Source organism: Triticum aestivum, chromosome 3D (genome assembly GCF_018294505.1).
Source record: "Triticum aestivum cultivar Chinese Spring chromosome 3D, IWGSC CS RefSeq v2.1, whole genome shotgun sequence".
NCBI classification, from domain to species: Eukaryota; Viridiplantae; Streptophyta; class Magnoliopsida; order Poales; family Poaceae; genus Triticum; species Triticum aestivum.
The window spans coordinates 420,621,020-420,640,811 of NC_057802.1; the positions used below are offsets into that span (position 1 = coordinate 420,621,020).

Below are 19,792 nucleotides of genomic sequence, written 5' to 3' on the forward strand. Positions count from 1 at the left end.
CAAGCAACCCATGTCAATTGTGGACTTAGTTGCCTGTGTCCAGGAGGAAGGAAAATCAACAACCCGTTGGGTGCGCTAGGTTTCGGAGATTTTGCATTCATCGGACCGCATCAACGCTGATACAGCAGTTTTGACATTGGAAGGCAATTGCCGGTTTGCACCTCTGAAGTTGAAGTTCGGACGGCTCAAACGTCATTGTAATGACATGGGAACACTTATGGCAGCTCTGGTAAAGTATGCCGACTCTGATAGTACCAAGGACCCCGAGTCTGACGATGACAAGACAGGGAAGGGAAAGAAGAGCGGCAACACCAAGGGGCAGCAGCATAACCCGGCGGGTCATGGAAACAACGGTAAGCGTAAAGCGGATAACAGTTTAGATTTTGTGGCTAATACCAGCGCGCAGGACAAGGGCCAGCGGCGTAAGGGTAAACCACCCCGGCGTGGTGGAGGGCCAAGTCCTAATCCGGAGCGCCTATCTTATCTGTTAAACCAACCTTGCCCAAAGCACGGGTCGCAGGACAAACCGGCTACGCACCTCTGGAAGGATTGTTATATCATGCAGGAGTTCAAAAATTCTGATTTTTTCGGTATGATCATGGAGCGGGCGGCGGTTCAGGTCTCGGATCTCACGACCCGGGTTACGGCGGAGGCAGTTCCGGTTCAGGTTTTCACGGTAATCAGAGCTGACATAGCAATCAAGGCAATCAGGGCAACCAAGGTGGTTATAATCATCAGTGCAATCAGCAGCAGGAGCAGCAGTCGGGTTATCAAAGCAACCTGAAGCAGTTGAATAGTGGGGGCAGTATCATGTCTTCACCACTAGCCTGTGCAAGTGTGATCAGAAGCTTCATAAAAGGGCAGTGAATTCCGTTGAACCGGCGGTGCCCCGTTACTTACGCTGGTCTGAGCAGCGATCGTGTGGAGTAGAGAGGATCATCCACCCCGGGTTGATAATCCGGGTCATCTGGCATTGGTGGTGGCGCCTCAGGTGGGAGGTTATAAGTTCACCAAGGTACTCATGGATGGGGGGAGTAGTATCAATATCCTTTATTACAAAACTTTCCGTCGCATGGGGTTAACAGATAAAAACCTTAAGCCATCCAATACAGTGTTCCATGGTGTGGTGCCTTGTAAATCGGCATATCCTGTTGGTTAGATAGCTCTGGAGGTGGCTTTCGGAGATGAGCATGACTCGAGATCAAAGACATTGACTTTTGAAGTGGTGAAAATCAAGAGCCCGTATCATGCCCTGTTTGGACGGCCGGCTTATGCTAAGTTTATGGCACGACCCTGTTATGTCTATCTGCAGCTCAAGATGCCGGGTCACAAGGGAACTATAACAGTGCATGGGAGCCGCAAGATCGCTTTGGAATGTGAAGAAGGTGATGCGGCTTATGCTGAGTCGGTTTGTGCAACAGAAGAGTTGAAGTTTTACAAAGATAATGTTGATCCGGCAGATATGACTTCATTGAAGAAACCAACTATAGAGCATGATCCGGCCTTGAAGTTTAAATCAGCTGATGAGACTAAGCTTGTTGATTTCGTTCCTGGCGATTCGTCCAAGCAGTTTAGCATCAGCGCTAATTTGGATCTGAAATAGGAAAGCGCGCTCATCGAGTTCATCTGTGAGAATCGGGACGTCTTTGCGTGGAAGCCTTCTGACATGCCAGGTGTACCGAGAGAACTCGCTGTGCACACTCTCAATGTTGATCCTAAGTATAAACCGGTCAAGCAATTACTTCGCCGGTTCAATGAAGAAAGACACAAGGCTATTGGTGAGGAAGTTGCCAGGCTCTTGGCGGCTGGGTTTATCATCGAAGTGTTTCATCCTGAGTGGTTGGCTAATCCGGTGCTAGTACTCAAAAAGAACGGCACTTAGCGTATGTGTGTAGATTACACATATTTGAACAAGGCTTGTCCAGCAGATCCTTTTGCCCTCCCTCGTATCAATCAAATCATTGATGCTACGGCGGATTGCGAGCGTTTGAGTTTTCTGGACGCTTATTCTGGTTACCATCAGATCAAAATGGCAGTTAAGGACCAGGAGAAGACGGCTTTCATAACTCCCTTTGGAGCCTTCTGCTATGTGTCTATGCCCTTTGGGCTCAAGAGTGCCCAGGCGACTTATCAGCGGTGTGTGCAGAATTGTCTTCATGATCAGATCGGCCGCAATGTTCATGCCTATGTGGATGATATTGTGGTGAAATCCAGAAAGGAGGAGACATTGATTGATGACTTGAAGGAGACCTTTGATAACCTTCGGGTTTATAAAATGATGCTTAATCCGGCCAAGTGTGTCTTTGGTGTACCGGCAGGCAAGCTCTTGGGTTTTCTGGTATCTAACAGAGGCATCGAAGCTAATCCGGAGAAAATCAAGGCTATAACTTCTTTGGCTAAACCGAAGTGTATCAATGATGTTCAACGCCTGGCAGGCCGGATTGCCGCGTGGAGCTGGTTTATCAGTCGCCTTGGGGAGAAGGTCGTCCCTTTATATCAGATGCTGAAGAAAACGGATAACTTCGTCTGGAGTAACGCCGCCAATGAAGCATTTGAGGACTTAAAGCGGCAGCTTGCTAATCCGCCGGTTCTTGCTGCTCCTGTTGATAAGGAGCCATTGTTGCTATATGTGGCAGCTAACGCCCGGGCTGTTAGCGTGGCTATTGTGGTGGAGCGCAAGGAGGCCGGAAAGGAGTATCCGGTTCAACGGCCGGTTTATTATATCAGTGAGGTACTTATTGAGTCCAAGCAAAGGTACCCACATTGGCAGAAGCTGGTGTATGGAGTTTTTATGGCAAGCCGGAAGCTTAAGCAATATTTCCAAGGTCATCCCATCACTGTGGTCAGCTCTGCTCCTTTGGGGGATATAATCCAGAACAGGGAAGCAACCGGCCGGATTGCTAAGTGGGCTATTGAGCTTGGGCCTCACGGGTTAAAATATATGCCCCGGACGGCAATCAAATCTCAGGCACTTGTGGATTTCATCAATGATTGGACAGAACTACAGGCGCCAGAAGAGAAGCCGGATCATACTTATTGGACTATTCATTTTGATGGGTCCAGGCAATTGGAGGGCTCGGGGGCTGTAGTCGTATTAACTTCCCCACGAGGTGATAAGTTTTGTTATGTTCTCCGTTTAATGTCCCCTTGCACTAACAATGCAGCTGAATATGAGGCTCTACTCCATGGTCTTCGGATGGCTAAAGAGATGAATCTAAGCCGAGTTAAGTGTTTCGGTGACTCGGACCTGGTGGCTCAACAAGTGTCCAGTACTTGGGATTCCAAGGACCCACTCATGGCAGCGTATCGTCGAGAGGTGGATATTGTTGCAGGTCACTTCAAAGGTTATCAGGTCGATCATGTGGACGGGCGGAAGAATGAAGCGGCGGACGCTTTAAGCTGCTTGGGTTCCCAGCGTAAACCGGTTCCACCCAATGTTTTCCTGGATGTGCTACATAATCCGTCCGTCAAGCTCCCTGGTGAAGAGGATTTGGCTGTTCCTGATCCGGAGGCTCGGTTGGTGGCGGCTCTTCATGTTATCCCGGATTGGATGGTTCCATATTTGGCGTATATGAACCGGGGCGAGTTACCAGAAGATGAAACTTCGGCCAGGCAGATAATCCGGCGGTCCAAGTCCATGACTATTATCAATGAAGATTTACATCACTGCAGTGTGACAGGGGCGTTTCAACGCTGTGTGTCTCCTGAAGAAGGCCGCAAAATTTTGCGTGAGATCCACGAAGGATATTGTGGTCACCACACTGGTTCAAAATCTCTCGTAGCCAAGGCGTTTCGTCACGGTTTCTATTGGTTGACGGCTCATGCTGATCCCAAGGACTTGGTCAAAAGGTGTGATGGATGTCAAAAATTCTCAAGACGCGCTCATGTACCGGCTCAAGAATTGAGGATGATTCCAATTGGCCGTGTGCAACATGGGGGTTGGATATGGCTGGGCCCTTTAAGAGATCCAAGGACAAGAAGACCCACCTTTTGGTGGCAGTTGATAAGTTCACTAAGTGGGTGGAGGCAGAGCCAGTCAGTAAGTGTGACGCAGCTACGGCGGTTCAATTCCTCAAGAAGGTGATTTTCCGGTTTGGCTTTCCACACAGCATTATAACTGATAACGGTACCAATCTGTCCAAAGGATCTATGAAGGAGTTCTGTCAACGTGAGCACATCCGGCTTGACGTATCATCCGTGGCTCACCCCCAGTCTAATGGTCAAGCGGAGAGAGCCAATCAGGAGATCTTGAGAGGCATCAAGCCCCGGCTTATGGTTCCTTTGCAACGGATGCCGGGTTGTTGGGTGGAGGAGTTGCCTTCTGTGTTATGGAGCATCAATACCACGCCCAACAGATCCACGGGTTACACGCCTTTTTTCATGGTTTATGGAGCGGAGGCGGTTCTCCCTAGTGACATCCGTCATGACTCGCCCCGTGTGGCGGCGTATGTCGAAGCTGATAATGAGAAGGCATGGCAGGAAACACTCAACCTGTTAGATGAGGAGTGTGACATTGCAGCGGCTCGTTCGGCGATTTACCAGCAGGATCTGCGTCGTTATCACAGCCGCCGGGTTAGAACCAGAACCTTTCAAGAAGGCGATCTGGTGTTCCGACTCATCCAGGATCAGACGGATATGCACAAGTTATCCCCCCCTTGGGAAGGACCCTTTGTGGTCAGCAAGAATCTGCATAACAGGTCATACTACCTAATCGATATTCGAGAACACAAGGACTCACGTAAATCGGAGGAGGAGACCCACCGGCCGTGGAATATTGCTCATCTTCGGCCTTACTATACTTGAGCCACAGGCTCTGCTCATGTACATAGTTATGACAATGTATATACTATGATTAATATAATAAACCGGAGCCTCAGCTAAAGCGGGGTATCTGTTGTTTTTCTTATATCATGTGTGGTTACATGGGGGCTTCTGTTCATAAAGCGGCGTCCGGTTTACCCCTTGATTCAGCTTATCAAAGCTTTATATAAAAATCACTTGGGGGCTTGGTTGCATTTGAACCATAGCTACACCTCTTGATCGGCGCAATGCCACAATATCACTTGGGGGCTTGGTCGTATTCGAACCATAGTCACACCTCTTGATCGGCTCAAAGCCAATTACTCCAAGGCCAAAGAGAGTGTTGCAAAAACAGCAACTCAAACATAGGCACCCACTGAGCACAGCTCAAAATGTTACTTGGGGTCTTTGCTGTCGCAATGAACAAAGAATCTACACTTGTAATAGGCTATCAAGCCATGGCTTGGAAGCCTGGTGTATACACCTAAAACCCCGGGTTAGCCTGCCTTCTTAAGTAAGTCACTCCGCCCAGGTAAACCTGGTATGACCCATCGAACTTTGACAAGTTACTCTGATAAGACCCTGAACTTGTCAAGTTAAAACGATGATTGGTTAAGGATTGAGGACCATCTTAAAAGGCTTTGTAAAATGGTTTAACTCAGTGGCCTGGCAGCCCATGAAAAGCCTCGAATTTGGGGCCTGGCAGCCCGTGAAAAGCCTCGACTACAAGTTTTCATTTGCTTTTTTGCTAAGTTTTTCTCCTTTGATGAGATTTCTAATGTTTTGATAAACCGGCGTTCATTAACCCGGCTTGACTTTCAACTACAAGTTGTCAGTATATGATCAGTTATAATCCGGAGCCTATCAGCCCGGTCTGGTTTTGACTATAAGTCGCCAGGATTGAAAGTGGATAAACCGGTTTTTATCAACCCGGAACGGTTTTATTATAAACCGGCGTCATCTGTCAGGAGTTGTTATTACTCCAGATTCGGGTTATCACCCTCATTACAACAGTTGGTCGGCCAACATTATGACTCAAGGTCTCAGGTATCAATTATTTTCATATTTGATTATCTTTTCACAAGCCTTGGTTATAAACCCTGGCTATATGTCTGGGCATCATAACCCGTCCGGCGGTAAACCGCCAGGACGCTATCAACTTCTTGTGTGCAGGCATAGATTGAGTAAATCACTACGGACTTTGAGCACAATATGTTTAAAGCATGGCGGATTAACAAGTGTCAGGCACAAATAAATATGCACGAAGGCATAATATACCAAGTGTTTTAACTAGCCTATTACAAGGCGTTTCAGTGCCCAAAAGGATAATTGTTTCTCAATAAGCATTGCAACACGTGGAAGACTAAACCGGCCTCCGGATCATGATTGGTCTCCAGTTTGACCTGACGGCTGCGGATCATCTTACACCGGTTCATCCTCTTCGTCTCTACCCAGCGGCTGGAAGTCAATAGTTATCCAGTCGATCCCAGTTAGGGCTTGGAACACAGCTTTGTCGCTTATAAGGGTGGACGGTTCAATGTCAGGGGCATAGGTATGCTTACGAATTGGCGGGATGAGATTTTGAACCTCTGGAGTTGGTGCAGCAACCCGTTTGTTCTGGACGTCATAACTCGCCTGATAATGTGAAAGATCAACTTCTTCAGCTAATTGGCAAGCCAGTGGATGTATTTCCCGGTTTATGGCTCGAAGGTCCTCATTTCCGAATTCTGATCCGTCTTCTTTTAACCTCGGATAGCCTTTGCTAACCTCCTCTGGATCAAGGTCAGGCACCCATGCCTTTCCCGGGTTAGTGCGGTCAGAGCACCAGCCATTGCAGCAGATCTCTTTAGTTCTTCTACCAGGGCAGGCAGCATAGACAGCCTTTCTAAGGTATCCTTGATTAATGTTGGGGGCAGTTTATTGTGAGAAGCAGTGCAGATGAGTCGTTGCGCACCGGTATACAACTGCTCTATCAGAGTGTAGGCAGCCTTCAACTTCTTCAGTACGTCAGAGCCCAGATGACTAATGCGAGTTCCTGCATCATTACAAACGTCAGTAAACCGGCACCGTATGAGATGATATGTTGAAAATGTAAAGCAAGGATGTTTACCGAATACAGCAGCAGTCATGGCATGTATCTGCCGCTTTACGCCAGTCAGCTCATCTACCACCGGTTTAAGAGCGGCTTCTGCGTCCTCAGCTCTTTTTTGTAAAGCGGATTTTTCTGTGTTCCAATCCGCCCGCTCCTTGTTGAAACTCTCCTTCAGCTTTTCCATAGCGGCCAAGGCACTAATCAGCTCATCTTTTGCTTTGGAGGTTTCGGCTTGCTGGGACTTGATGTTCTCTTGCAGATCAGTGGTTTGAGCTTCCTTTTTGCTCAGCTCATCCTATAAGAGACAGTCGTCTAATGAGTTGGTAGTACATATTTGAAGTACCAAGCACATAACAAGTTATGCCCTTGATACTTGGGGGCTAATGCATATTTGCTCCTTATCAGAAATTTCTAATAAGTCCCAAGCACAATACAAGTATTACTCTTGGCACTTGGGGGCTAATGTATATTTGCTCAACATGACATGGTGGATATTCTTTTACACGAGTGCCGGTTCATCTTCATAAGATAAACCGGCCCTCGGAGACTAAGCATGCACAATTGAGATATTACAAAAGTTCCGTTTCAGATTGGTATCGTAAACCGTCACTTGGGGGCTACTGGAGTTGATAAATTGCAATTGGACATAAGAGAAAAACAGTTATGTTACCTCATATCGCTCTTTCATCAAGTTTACCAAACCGGCTTCATAGTCGCGGCTGGTGTACAGACGGTTCAAGAAGCCAGAATGATTGTCTTGAGCATTGAGATGGGCATAGCTTGACAAATCGGCGTTCCATTTGCCTTTGCCGATAGCAGAAAGCTCGTCCTTGGCAGTATGCTTTGATAAAGAGAGAGGATTGCCAGGAGTGGTGTGGCCAATGCCAGCAATCATGATATCATCCTCTTTATCATCAACAGCCTTTACTGGAGTTGGCGGTTTGTCAGTATCCTTAGCTGGACTGACCGGTTTATCATCAGTTCGGACAGGGCTGGTTGGCTTGTCAGCATGGCTTGTGGTGTCAACTTCTACTTGTTCAGCAAAGAAGTCATGGTCTTGAGGCGGCGGATCATTAAGCATGGCGTCAGCATTGGTTTCTTCAGGATCTGGAGCCTTTTCCGGTTCAACAACCACATTATCGTCAGCCGGTTTAGTTAACCGAGCCTTCTTGCTGGGTCTTGGCTTGGCACTGAGAGAAACAAATATAAAACGTCAAGATATTGTGTCAAGCATAAGGCATTGAAAATAAAAATTAAAGGTATGACTCACCCAGGAACCATTTTGAGGGGTGGAAGCTTTGTGGCTGATGACTCGCCAGACGATGAGTGGGAAGTACCCTGATAATTTGAATCAGACGGGTTAAGAGGCTGATGAAAACAACTCGCCTTGGGGCAAGAAGTGTCAAGAGTGTAAGAGACCTCTGATCGGCGTTTCCGAACCGGAGTATTCGGTAAACCCGCGGAGGTAACTACCTGGCCACTGTGCCGGGTTGTGCGGCAAGCTTCGTGTTGCTGCGTCTTCAAAAGAAAGTTTGGGTCCAAGTAAGCAAGGGGGTGAGAAAATTTTACTTTCCGGTTTGCTCGACGGATTTTTGATGTTGGCAGAGGATCTGAATCGGAGGAAAGAATGATTACCTCTACGTCATCAGCTTGACTGCCTTCAGCGTCGTCCTGATAATAGTCATTGTCAATGAGGTGTATAAAAAATGAACCAAGAGAGTCAAGTTCTACCTCTGAGTCCGAATTAGCTACATCGGCATCAGCATTTGGTTCGGAAGACACAGTGGTCCTTTTCTTGGCAGGTTTTTTAACAACCTTGGTCTTCGGGCGAACTGGCTTTGCCGGGTTTTCTTGCGGTTTTGCCCGTTTAACCTGTGGTTTTTTCTTCCAGAACGGATCATCACCCTGGCAAAGATGAACAAAATTTTGAGAGAATATTTCAAGGGATTAAGCTGAACAAAATTTCAAGGGGGGGTCATATGATTCTTACAGCTGGCGGTTTGTTGGAGGTGCAGAAAGGACTTAATCCGGTCTGGCTAAAGACAGCCTCCGGTTCATTCAGTATCTTCTTCACAGCTTCAGTAACTTTAGTTTCTGTGAGCTGAATATTAACATGTCATTGAGCATCGGTCAGACTCCCTGTGTATTCACACAGCAAATCAGGGCGCCGGCTTAAGGGCGGAATGCTCCAGTTTATCCAACAGTGAGCAAAATCAACACCTGTTAACCCGTTTGCCATAAAAGCTCTGAGCTTTGACAGTTGAGGAGCATAAGTGGACCTTTCCTTTGCGGTCAATCGCTGAGGAAAGGGATGTGTATTGCTGAGACGGTGAGGGCGATAACCCGACAGCGGGTTTTCATCAGTAGGAGATGTATCTTTGCAGTAAAACCAAGTCTGACTTCAGTCCTTGGGGTGACTATGAAGCTTGGCGTGAGGGACGATGACGTCCTTCCTCTTTTGAATTGCCATTCCACCAAGCTCGGTGTTGTTGGGGAACGTAGTAATTTCAAAAAAAAAATCCTACGCACACACAGGATCATGGTGATGCATAGCAACGAGAGGGGAGAATGTGTCCACGTACCCTCGTAGACCGAAAGCGGAAGCGTTAGCACAATGCGGTTGATGTAATCGTACGTCTTCACGATCCGACCAATCCAAGTACCGAACGTACGGCACCTCCGAGTTCAGCACACGTTCAGCTCGATGACGTCCCTCGAACTCCGATCCAGCCGAGCTTTGAGGGAGAGTTCCGTCAGCACGACGGCGTGGTGACGATGATGATGTTCTACCGACGCAGGGCTTCGCCTAAGCACCGCTATGATATTATCGAGGTGGATTATGGTGGAGGGGGCACCGCACACGGCTAAGAGATCAAGAGATCAATTGTTGTGTCTATGGGGTGCCCCTGCCCCCGTATATAAAGGAGCAAGGGGGGAGGTGGCCGGCCAAGGAGGAGGGCGCGCCAAGGAGGGAGTCCTACTCCCACCGGGAGTAGGACTCCTTCTTTCCTTGTTGGAGTAGGAGAGAAGGAAAGAGGGGGAGAGGGAGAAGGAAAAGGGGGCTGCACCCCTTGTCCAATTCGGACCAGAGGGGGGGGCGCCTCCTTCCTTTTGGCCTCTCTCCTCTATTCCCGTATGGCCCAATAAGGCCCAATACTTCTCCCCGGCGAATTCCCGTAACTCTCCGGTACTCCGATAAATACCCGAATCACTCGGAACCTTTCCGAAGTCCGAATATAGTCGTCCAATATATCGATCTTTACGTCTCGGCCATTTCGAGACTCCTCGTCATGTCCCTGATCTCATCCGGGACTCCGAACTCCTTCGGTACATCAAAACACATAAACTCATAATATAACCGTCATCTAACTTTAAGCGTGCGGACCCTACGGGTTCGAGAACTATGTAGACATGACCGAGACACGTCTCCGGTCAATAACCAATAGCGGAACCTGGATGCTCATATTGGCTCCCACATATTCTACGAAGATCTTTATCGGTCAGACCGCATAACAACATACGTTGTTCCCTTTGTCATCGGTATGTTACTTGCCCGAGATTCGATCGTCGGTATCTCAATACCTAGTTCAATCTCGTTACCGGCAAGTCTCTTTACTCGTTCCGTAATACATCATCCCGCAACTAACTCATTAGTTACAATGCTTGCAAGGCTTTAGTGATGTGCATTACTGAGTGGGCCCAGAGATACCTCTCCGACAATCGGAGTGACAAATCCTAATCTCGAAATACGCCAACCCAACAAGTACCTTTGGAGACACCTGTAGAGCACCTTTATAATCACCCAGTTACGTTGTGACGTTTGGTAGCACACAAAGTGTTCCTCCGGTAAACGGGAGTTGCATAATCTCATAGTCATAGGAACATGTATAAGTCATGAAGAAAGCAATAGCAACATACTAAACGATCGAGTGCTAAGCTAACGGAATGGGTCAAGTCAATCACATCATTCTCCTAATGATGTGATCCCGTTAATCAAATGACAACTCATGTCTATGGCTAGGAAACATAACCATCTTTGATCAACGAGCTAGTCAAGTAGAGGCATACTAGTGACACTCTGTTTGTCTATGTATTCACACATGTATCATGTTTCCGGTTAATACAATTCTAGCATGAATAATAAACATTTATCATGATATAAGGAAATAAATAATAACTTTATTATTGCCTCTAGGGCATATTTCCTTCAGTCTCCCACTTGCACTAGAGTCAATAATCTAGTTCACATCGCCATGTGATTTAACATCAATAGTTCACATCACCATGTGATTAACACCCATAGTTCACATCGTCATGTGACCAACACCCAAAGGGTTTACTAGAGTCAATAATCTAGTTCACATCGCTATGTGATTAACACCCAAAGAGTACTAAGGTGTGATCATGTTTTGCTTGTGAGATAATTTTAGTCAACGGGTCTGTCACATTCAGATCCGTAAGTATTTTGCAAATTTCTATGTCTACAATGCTCTGCACGGAGCTACTCTAGCTAATTGCTCCCACTTTCAATATGTATCTAGACCGAGACTTAGAGTCATCTAGATTAGTGTCAAAACTTGCATCGACGTAACCCTTTACGACGAACCTTTTGTCACTTCCATAATCGAGAAACATATCCTTATTCCAGTAAGGATAATTTTGACCGCTGTCCAGTGATCTACTCCTAGATCACTATTGTACTCCCTTGCCAAAATCAGTGTAGGGTATACAATAGATCTGGTACACAGCATGGCATACTTTATAGAACCTATGGCCGAGGCATAGGGAATGACTTTCATTCTTTTTCTATCTTCTGCCGTGGTCGGGCTTTGAGTCTTACTCAATTTCACACCTTGTAACACAGGCAAGAAACTCTTTCTTTGACTGTTCCATTTTGAACCACTTCAAAATCTTGTTAAGGTATGTACTCATTGAAAAAACTTATCAAGCGTCTTGATCTATCTCTATAGATCTTGATGCTCAATATGTAAGCAGCTTCACCGAGGTCTTTCTTTGAAAAACTCCTTTCAAACACTCCTTTATGCTTTGCAGAATAATTCTACATTATTTCCGATCAACAATATGTCATTCACATATACTTATCAGAAATGATGTAGTGCTCCCACTCACTTTCTTGTAAATACAGGCTTCACCGCAAGTCTGTATAAAACTATATCCTTTGATCAACTTATCAAAGCGTATATTCCAACTCCGAGATGCTTGCACCAGTCCATAGATGGATCGCTGGAGCTTGCATATTTTGTTAGCACCTTTAGGATTGACAAAACCTTCTGGTTGCATCATATACAACTCTTCTTTAATAAATCCATTAAGGAATGCAGTTTTGTTTATCCATTTGCCAGATTTCATAAAATGCGGCAATTGCTAACATGATTCGGACAGACTTAAGCATAGATACGAGTGAGAAACTCTCATCGTAGTCAACACCTTATACTTGTCGAAAACCTTTTGCGACAATTCTAGCTTTGTAGATAGTAACACTACTATCAGCGTCCGTCTTCCTCTTGAAGATCCATTTAATCTCAATGGCTCGCCGATCATTGGGCAAGTCAATCAAAGTCCATACTTTGTTCTCATACATGGATCTCATCTCAGATTTCATGGCCTCAAGCCATTTTGCGGAATCTGGGCTCACCATCGCTTCTTCATAGTTCGTAGGTTCGTCATGGTCTAGTAACATAACCTCCAGAACAGGATTACCGTACCACTCTGGTGCGGATCTTACTCTGGTTGACCTACGAGGTTCAGTAATAACTTGATCTGAAGTTCCATGATCATCATCATTAACTTCCTCATTAATTGGTATAGGCGTCACAGAAACTGGTTTCTGTGATGAACTACTTTCCAATAAGGGAGCAGGTACAATTACCTCATCAAGTTCTACTTTCCTCCCACTCACTTCTTTCGAGAGAAACTCTTTCTCTAGAAAGGATCCATTCTTAGCAACGAATGTCTTGCCTTCGGATCTGTGATAGAAGGTGTACCCAACTGTCTCCTTTGGGTATCCTATGAAGACACATTTCTCCGATTTGGGTTGGAGCTTATCAGGATGAAACTTTTTCACATAAGCATCGCAACCCCAAACTTTAAGAAACAACAACTTTGGTTTCTTGCCAAACCACAGTTCATAAGATGTCGTCTCAACGGATTTAGATGGTACCCTATTTAACGTGAATGTAGTTGTCTCTAATGCATAACCCCAAAACGATAGTGGTAGATCGGTAAGAGACATCATATATCGCACCATATCTAATAAAGTACGGTTACGATGTTCGGACACACCATTACACTGTGGTGTTCCAGGTGGCGTGAGTAGTGAAACTATTTCACATTGTTTTACTGAAGGCCAAACTCGTAACTCAAATACTCTTCTCCACGATCAGATCGTAGAAACTTTATTTTCTTGTTACGATGATTTTCCACTTCACTCTGAAATTATATGAACTTTTCAAATGTTTCAGACTTCTGTTTCATTAAGTAGATATACCCATATCTGCTCAAATCATCTGTGAAGGTAAGAAAATAATGATACCTGCTACGAGCCTCAATATTCATCGGACCACATACATCTGTATGTATGATTTCCAACAAATCTGTTGCTCTCTCCATAGTTCCGGAGAACGGCGTTTTAGTCATCTTGCCCATGAGGCACGGTTCGCAAGCATCAAGTGATTCATAATCAAGTGATTCCAAAATCCCATCAGTATGGAGTTTCTTCATGCGCTTTACACCAATATGACCTAAACGGCAGTGCCACAAATAAGTTGCACTATCATTATTAACTTTGCATCTTTTGGCTTCATTATTATGAATATGTGTATCACTACGATCGAGATCCAACAAACCATTTTATTGGGTGTATGACCATAGAAGGTTTTATTCATGTAAACAGAACAACAATTATTCTCTAATTTAAATGAATAACCGTATGGCAACAAACATGATCAAATCATATTCATGCTCAACGCAAACACCAAATAACACTTATTTAGTTTCAACACTAATCCCAAAAGTATAGGGAGTGTGCGATGATGATCATATCAATCTTGGAACTACTTCCAACACACATCGTCACCTTGCCTTTTACTAGTCTCTGTTTATTCTGCAACTCCCGTTTCGAGTTACTACTCTTAGCAACTGAACCAGTATCAAATGCCGAGGGGTTGCTATAACACTAGTAAGTACACATCAATAACATGTATATCCAATATACCTTTGTTCACTTTGCCATCCTTCTTATCCACCAAATACTTGGGGGCAGTTCCGCTTCCAGTGACCAGCCCTTTGCAGTAAAAGCACTTAGTCTCAGGCTTAGGTACAGACTTGGGCTTCTTCACTTGAGTAGCAACTTGCTTGCCGTTCTTCTTGAAGTTCCCCTTCTATCCCTTTGCCCTTTTCTTGAAACTAGTGGTCTTGTTAACCATCAACACTTGATGCTCTTTCTTGATTTCTACCTTCGTCGATTTCAGCATCGCGAAGAGCTCAGGAATTACTTTCGTCACCCCTTACATACTATAGTTCATCACGAAGTTATACTAACTTGGTGATGGTGACCAGAGAATTCTGTCAATCACTATTTTATCTGGAAGATTAACTCCCACTTGATTCAAGCGATTGTAGTACCCAGACAATCTGAGCACATGCTCACTGCTTGAGCTATTCTCCTCCATCTTTTAGCTATAGAACTTGTTGGAGACTTCATATCTCTCAACTCGGGTATTTGCTTGAAATATTAACTTCAACTCCTGGAACATCTCATATGGTCCATGACGTTCAAAACGTCTTTGAAGTCCCGATTCTAAGCCGTTAAGCATGGTGCACTAAACTATCAAGTAGTCATCATATTGAGCTAGCCAAACGTTCGTAACGTCTGCAGTGCTCCTGCAATAGGTCTGTCACCTAGCGGTGCATCAAGGAAATAATTCTTCTGTGCAGCAATGAGGATAATCCTCAGATCACGGATCCAATCCGCATCTTTGCTACTAACATCTTTCAACATAATTTTCTCGAGGAACATATCAAAAATAAACACAGGGAAGCAACAACGCGAGCTATTGATCTACAACATAATTTGCAAAAATACTATTAGGACTAAGTTCATGATAAATTTAAGTTCAATTAATCATATTACTTAAGAACTCCCACTTAGATAGACATCCCTCTAATCCTCTAAGTGATTAAGTGATCCATATCAACTAAACCATGTCCGATCATCACGTGAGATGGAGTAGTTTCAACGGTGAACATCACTATGTTGATCATATCTACTATATGATTCACGCTCGAGCTTTCGGTCTCCGTGTTCCGAGGCCATATCTGTTATATGCTAGGCTCGTCAAGCTTAACCTGAGTATTCTGCGTGTGCAACTGTTTTGCACCCGTTGTATTTGAACGTAGAGCCTATCACACCCGATCATCACGTGGTGTCTCAGCACGAAGAACTTTCGCAACGGTGCATACTCACGGAGAACACTTATACCTTGATAATTTAGTGAGAGATCATCTTATAATGCTACCGTCAATCAAAGCAAGATAAGATGCATAAAAGATAAACATCACATGCAATCAATATAAGTGATATGATATGGCCATCATCATCTCGTGCTTGTGATGTCCATCTCCGAAGCACCGTCATGATCACCATCGTCACCGGCGCGACACCTTGATCTCCATCGTAGCATCGTTGTCGTCTCGCCAATCTTATGCTTCTAGAGTATCGCTACCGCTTAGTGATAAAGTAAAGCATTACAGGGCGATTGCATTGCATACAATAAAGCCACAACCATATGGCTCCTGCCAGTTGCCGATAACTCGGTTACAAAACATGATCATCTCATACAATAAAATTTAGCATCATGTCTTGACCATATCAAATCACAACATGCCCTGCAAAAACAAGTTAGACGTCCTCTACTTTGTTGTTGCAAGTTTTACGTGGCTGCTATGGGCTTAGCAAGAACCGTTCTCACCTACGCATCAAAACCACAATGATAGTTTGTCAAGTTGGTGTTGTTTTAACCTTCGCAAGGACCGGGCGTAGCCACACTCGGTTCAACTAAAGTTGGAGAAACTGACACCCGCCAGCCACCTATGTGCAAAGCACGTCGGTAGAACCAGCCTCGCGTAAGCGTACGCGTAATGTCGGTCCGGGCCGCTTCATCCAACAATACCGCCGAACCAAAGTATGACATGCTGGTAAGCAGTATGACTTATATCGCCCACAACTCACTTGTGTTCTACACGTGCATATGACATCTACGCATAAAACCAGGCTCGGGTGCCACTGTTGGGGAACGTAGTAATTTCAAAAAAAAATCCTACGCGCACACAGGATCATGGTGATGCATAGCAACGAGAGGGGAGAATGTGTCCACGTACCCTCGTAGACCGAAAGCGGAAGCGTTAGCACAACGCGGTTGATGTAGTCATACGTCTTCACGATCGGACCGATCCAAGTACCGAACGTACGGCACCTCCGAGTTCAGCACACGTTCAGCTCGATGACGTCCCTCGAACTCCGATCCAGCCGAGCTTTGAGGGAGAGTTCCGTCAGTACGACGGCGTGGTGACGATGATGATATTCTACCGACGCAGGGCTTCGCCTAAGCACCGCTACGATATTATCGAGGTGGATTATGGTGGAGGGGGGCACCGCACACGGCTAAGAGATCAAGAGATCAATTGTTGTGTCTATGGGGTGCCCCCTGCCCCCGTATATAAAGGACTAAGGGGGGAGGCGACCGGCCAAGGAGGAGGGCGTGCCAAGGGGGGGAGTCCTACTTCCACCAGGAGTAGGACTCCTCCTTTCGTTGTTGGAGTAGGAGAGAAGGAAAGAGGGGGAGAGGGAGAAGGAAAAGGGGGATGCATCCCTTGTCCAATTCGGACCAGAGGGGGGTGCGCGCCTCCTTCCTTTTGGCCTCTCTCCTCTATTCCCGTATGGCCCAATAAGGCCCAATACTTCTCCCCGGCGAATTCCCGTAACTCTCCGGTACTCCGATAAATACCCGAATCACTCGGAACCTTTCCGATAAATCTGATTTGTTTGGGGAAAACTTTGGCAAATGCTTTGAGTTCTTGAAATTTTTCATCACGAAATGACATTCGTGAAAGTCATGGCAAAAATATATATCAAAATGAGCTCTCCAAAATGCTTTAAAAAACATTTTTGGAGCATCAATTTTATTTGTTTTGCCACAATTTCATGACAAACTTTTGCAAGCACACAAAACATTAAGTTTCAGGAAAAAAAAATCAGTAAGGAGACATACACTACTGCTCTGCAAGCGCAGGCCGGTTCGCCCCGGTTAGAGCAAGTCTAGCAGCTGCATCACATGCCTGCATGGAATGGTAAATGCATGGTTGGCGACGTTGTGGACATTTTCCACAGAAAGACCAAGTCGGCGAGGAGCAGAGACACTGTTCCCATGCAACATTCAACGGTCAACCTTGCTAGCTTGTCCCCATGCACAGGATCAGCACACCGGCACCGCGAAATCTCGAAGGCCGATCAGACCACCGACACCGCAAAAATCCATCGACGTCGCCGGTCAGACGCTTCAGCTGTCCGGTCCAAGTTTGCGTCCATCGCGACGTGCGCCGTCCACGAAACGCGGCTTATTGCCTTTGTACGTGGTCGTCCGGGACGGCCTATAAATATGTCATCCGTAACCCAGCTTGAGCAAACAACACACGACACGAAACGACCATCTCTCCAGTGACTAGTGCGAAAGGAAGATGGCGACTAAGCTCGCAGCGCTCATCGTCTTGGCCGCGTTCCTCGCCGGGCCGGCGGCGTCCGAGGCCGCCAGCATTTGCTTCAACGGCTGGCTGAGGCTACCCACCTACAACCCGGTGCTCTGTCGCCCCAGGCCGGACGTTCAGACGCGGCAGAGGAGACCTGCTCCCTCGGGGTCAGGGCTCACCTCCGGCTATTACAACACCAGGTGTCCCAGCGCGGAGAAGATCGTCACGAATGCCGTGAAGAAGGCCGTGGATGCGAATCCTGGCATTGGTGCGGGGCTCATCCGCCTCTTCTTCCACGACTGCTTCCTCCGGGTACACACAACACAACAAAGCTCGTCGATTCTAACTTATATACTACTCTCTCTGTAAATTAATACAAAAGCATTTAGATCACTACTTTAATAATCTAAACGCTCTTATATTAGTTTGCTGAGGGAGTAATAATATGTTCATTACGATGATCAACATGTTAATTATGAGGTCCTTCATGTTTACTATATTTAGGGTTGCGATGGTTCCGTCCTTCTCAACACGACCAACTCCAAGAACAGCGACACGGAGAGAGAAGGCCCTCCCAACCAGAACAGCCTCCGAGGGTTCGAGGTGGTTGACGAGGCCAAGGCGGCGATCGAGGCCGCTTGCCCCGACACAGTCTCATGTGCCGACATTGTCGCCTACGCCGCCCGCGACGCGTCCTACTTTCTCAGCGACCGCAAGATCAACATCCAGATGCCGGGCGGTCGCTACGACGGCCGCGAGTCCTTCTCCAACGAGACCGACCAGCTGCCCGGGCCCTTCTCCAACCTCCCGGCGCTCCAGGGGAGTTTCGCGGCCAAGGGACTCACCTCCGACGAGATGGTCACGCTCTCCGGCGCGCACACCATCGGCCGCGCCCGCTGCTTGTTCTTCTCCAGCCGCTTCTCTGAGATGGACTCGGCATAGCCGCCAAGCTCAGGGCCCAGTGCGGCAACGACAACAACAACGTGAACCAAGACGATGTGACCCCCGACGTTCTGGATAAACAATACTACCAGAACGTGGTCGACGAGAAAGTGTTGTTCACCTCGGACGCCGTGCTCAACTCGACGGAAACAATAACGCAGGTGACAGAAAACGCGAACATGGCCGGGGCGTGGGAGAGGAAGTTCGAGAAAGCCATGGAGACTATGGGGAAAATCGGGGTCAAAGACCATAGGCAACCAGCAAGGCGCAGAGATCAGGAAGGTATGCTGGAGAGTCAACAACTGATGCGGGCCAGTAGTAATGCCTGGTAGTTGGCCGGCTCCATGTCTGGATCCCCCCATGGAGGAGATCTAACTTTGCCTAGCTAGTGCCGTTGTTGGTTTTCTCATACTAAAACTCTGTATGTGTGTGTGTGTGTTTTGGTGTATCATACCGAAACTCTGTATGTGTGTGTGTTTTGGTGTATCATACTGAAACTCTGTATGTGTGTGCGTTTTGGTGTATTAATAAAGATATAATAATATATAAGTAACCGTGTATGTTCACGTACGACTATTTTCCTGGTTGTTTTTGTCGATTAAAAACTGAAACCGAGTAGCGGGGTCCTGAGCTAAGCCTTGACAGGGAATCCGAAAAATGCATTCATTTTCTCATTTGGTCTTGACAAAATGGCTGAACCAGTGAATGTTGCAGTCATTTTTCTCCAATAGCACAAAAATTGACTCATTAGTCTTGGAAGGAAAAATCCTCTCCAGATACACCTACTTTCTTAGGAATAAATATGGTCGCTTTATTGCATGATTTGCATCATAATATAAGTTACAATAGCCGTATCATTCGGCTGCGCGACACGAGTCAAGTGTGACAACCATGCTTGAGGCACAGCGAGTTCTTTACAAGATTTTGTGCTTCTGTATTGGAAGCCCTTCCCTCCTGAACGAAACAAACCTATGTGAAAGATCGACAGCGAAACTCTTTTTCCTGAAGGATCGAGCTGTAGGCACCCTTACTCCCTTCATTAACATGTTTAGTGGTCGATCACACGTGTTGGTGACCTTCCGTCTTTGTTTTGCTATACCTCCGTCCGCATTGAACTTAACCATATCAGGTGGCGGAATCCATCTGGGTGCCACAGAGGGCTCCACCTTAATGTGCTTCTACGAAATTAAACTT

General features: G+C 46.3%; 1 pseudogene; it reads left to right on the plus strand.

Annotated features, from left to right (window-relative positions):
- Window positions 1-17,607: 17,607 nt before the first annotated feature.
- On the plus strand, window positions 17,608-19,147 carry LOC123079305 (peroxidase 2-like; annotated as a pseudogene).
- The last annotated feature ends 645 nt before the right edge of the window (window positions 19,148-19,792 follow it).